This window comes from Echinops telfairi, unplaced genomic scaffold (genome assembly GCF_000313985.2).
Source record: "Echinops telfairi isolate 266 unplaced genomic scaffold, ASM31398v2 ScPeMD7_7466;HRSCAF=8504, whole genome shotgun sequence".
Classification (NCBI taxonomy): domain Eukaryota; kingdom Metazoa; phylum Chordata; class Mammalia; order Afrosoricida; family Tenrecidae; genus Echinops; species Echinops telfairi.
In genome coordinates this window covers 12,260-15,634 of record NW_022111366.1, presented here as the reverse complement: position 1 = coordinate 15,634, position 3,375 = coordinate 12,260, and the positions used below count along the sequence as shown (strand labels likewise).

Here is a 3,375-nt window from a genome sequence, read left to right as displayed (position 1 = left end):
CTGCCTCTGACCAGGAGAAGAGTAAGGGAGAGTGTCTCAGAGTCCGCTCCCTGCCTTTATTCTAGCCCTCCCCCTGGCTGGAAGAAGGTAGGGTTGATGGTATTGGTTGACCTCATTGGCTGAGTTAAGCCCACCTGGGTGATTTCAGGAGCCTGGGCCTAGTTTGGGCATCCCAGGTGTACTGCCCACCTGGCTTGGGGTCTGAATTTGAGCATGCCAGTTCAGAGGTCCTCATGGGTGTCTAATGGTCACCTGATTCCTTCCCGACCTCCTCTCGGGGGGCCTTCCCAGGTTTGAGAGGGACAAACAGTCCCTTCTCCCCATTGTCCCTGATCTAGCTACCTAACAAATCCACCCACAGGGGCTCTAGCCGTTGTCCAAGTCTTCCCCCACAGCTAGGAAAACAGCATGCAGTCCAGCCAACTGAGTGGACCTGCTGCTGCTTTCTTCATTTAAACTTTACATTGCAGTCTTTTCATCTGCTGGTCTTACTGCTGCATCTTTCTGTTCGAAGGCAATAAAAGGAAAGCAGACCTAAAGCGTGGGTTTTAATGAACAGGTTTTATTAGCGTTAAGACATGCCGGGTGTTTAGAATAGAATGAAAATAAAGGAGAGTAAAGGGGGGGGGCAGGGAGGGATTGGAAGACAGCAAAGAAAAAAGAGCCGAAAGAAAGAAAGGGAGAGCCAGAGAGAGGAAGAGACGGGGGCACGGACGAGCAGCCACACGAGAAGGTGAAGTCAGAGAGAGAGTGAACAGAGGAATCCCGCATTAATAAACTTTGGGACAGAAATAATGTCTAAAAGGAGCCCACACTTCCCGGGATTAGCTGTGGCACCAGCAGAAGGGTAGCAAGAAGGGAGTTTCTGGTAAGGTGTCAGGCTACACTCCCTGGGGAATGAGACGGGTTAGAGATGTAGCCATGACTGAGAAGCATAGTGTTACCCCTGGACCCTTTCCTTTCCACAGGATGCCATGCACATCCCCTCTCTGAACCAGGCACCCTTCTGCTGGTCAGCAGGAAGTTGATCATAGGGCGTTACCTATGTGGCAATAGGTTTATTAGCACTATAGGAATTTAAAGGGTGTAGCAGAGTGGGATAGATCTATGTCCATCAGAAGAATCCCTTTAAACATTAGACAGTGCACATGAAAAAACAATTTATACATTATCAAGGGTTCATAGGGGAGGAAGGGGAAAATGGGGAGCTGGTACCAAGGGCTCAAGTAGAAAGAAAATTTTTGAGAACGATGATGGTAACAAATGTACAAATGTGCTTGACACAATAGATGGATGTTTGGATTGTGATGAGTTATACGAGCCCCCAATAAAGTAAGTGGTGTTTACGCCTTTCAGCAGCTCTCTCCCCTTCCCTCCTGCTCCTCTGCCTCCCTTCTGCCGCCTCTGCCTCTTCCAGGGCACACTGGACCTTGCAGGCATCCATGATCACAGAGGTGGAAGGCTGTGCTTCCTCAGCAGGAGAGAGTTCTCCTGCGGTCAAGCACAGCACTGACTGGGGGCCTCTGTGGGTGGAGCCCATTGGATGGCAGGCGACCACCCAGAGCCCCGTCTCTGTGGACATTAACGGGCGCAGGAAGGAACGGTTTGCAAGGGCTACTTGCAAAGACCATTTTGTTACTTCCTCCTCAGAGCCAGCACGGACTGTGTCCGTTCCCAGGTGAATGGGTTTCGGAGCTTGTGACCTGAAACACAGAACGGCATGTGTCGCAGCTCCAGGGACCGAACCCCCTCGGTGGTGCTTTGCACGGCGCCGCCCGGCTTCCGGAGGGTGGAGACGGGCGGAGGGGCGGGGAGGAGGGCCGGCGGCAGTCCAGCCAGCCTCACTCCCGCTCCGGCGGCCGCTCACGGTCCGGTCTCGGCCAGGCCCGGTCGGGGGCACGGGGGGCGGGCGCGGACGGGGAAGTGGTCCGGGTGGTGGTAGTGGCCAGCCAGCTGCCGGCGACGTCATAATGGGCGTGCCTTATGCAGATGAGGAGGCGCAGTGGCTGCTGGACCGGCAAGTTGTGCTTAAACACGTCGTGATTTTCCATCCTGTGGGAATGGGAATTTATTCCACGGCGTTTTGGTGACATTGTGTGTTGTGGGGCCGAAGAGAGTGTAATAAGCCTCGGGAACGAGGGTGTCGAAGTGTCCGTGTGTGAAAAGCGTATGGATTGTGAGGCTGTGGCGGGCGTGTGGCACAGCAATTCATACTTACCTGGCAGCGGAGATGCCATGATCACGAAGGTGGTTTTCCCAGGGCGTGGCTTATCCATTGCACTCCGGATGTGCTGACCCCTGCGATTTCCCCAAATGTGGGAAACTCGACTGCATAATTTGTGGTAGTGGGAGACTGCGTTCGCGCTCACCCCTGATCTTACGTGGTTGCAAAGAAAGACTCCTTTTTCGGAGTAGCGTAGCTTTGTTCTGTCGCCCTGCTTGTGGAGTGCCGGTTTTCCGCGTAAATGCTTGTCTTGCGCTATTTTTCAGCAGTCTCCGCTGGAAGCGGACGGTATGGATACTCACCCGTAGTATTTGCATGCTGAGACAGCCTGGGTTCGGGTCAGTTTCCGCTTAAACTTTAAGCAGGTGTGTGCGCGTGACCCGCCGGCTGGGTGAGACGTTCCCGTTACTTAAGGAGTCTGTTACGTAGTCCCGTGGACTCAGTGGCATTAGGTCACCCCAAAGCGTAGGGAGGTGTAGGTAGCATTGCTAGTTCCAGGGCTCTTTCAGTGCGTGGTGAGATGACAATTAGTATCTTTAGGTCAGAAGTTTGTACTAATACCTTCCCCTTGAGTGTGACACCTGGAGACTAGGAGCCCTCTTCCCCCTAGTTAGGCCACCTTTGAATCTCCTCTCTCCTATGTTGACAGCTCAGATTCCAAACTGTTCTAATGCTATCTGCTAATACTTCTAATAAAAATGTCCCTGGGCGATTACATCTGTATGCTTACCAACAATAACTCTCCAAAATAAAGGTTTTCTTGCAGAGTCATCTGACTTTAGAAAAAGCACCACTCATGGGGTTAAGACAAAGAAGTGCCTGGGAATTCTGTTAGTTTGATGTGCAGTTAGGTTTAACTTTTTCTACACGTGCTTACACACACATCAGTTTTGGTGTTTTGTTTTTCATCTTTTTCAGTATGTAGAACACTTCCCAAACCAAAAATCATGCTATAAAAAGGTTATACTTAGCAAAGTGTCACCATTTCTATAGCTTTAAACTACATTCCCCTAGATGAAGACTTTTTTTTTTTTGCTTTTTAAAAAACATTTTATGGGCTCATACAACTCTTATCACAATCCATACACACATCAATTGTGTAAAGCACATTTGTGCATTCATTGCCCTCATCATTCTCAAAACATTTGCTC

At 50.7% G+C, this 3,375-nt stretch overlaps 1 non-coding gene across 1 annotated transcript; it reads left to right on the top strand.

Annotated features, from left to right (window-relative positions):
- The first annotated feature begins 2,210 nt into the window (after positions 1-2,210).
- Positions 2,211-2,374, top strand: LOC115873178. The gene has a single exon (XR_004048273.1). It is a non-coding gene; the product is annotated as a U1 spliceosomal RNA (small nuclear RNA).
- Positions 2,375-3,375: the final 1,001 nt, after the last annotated feature.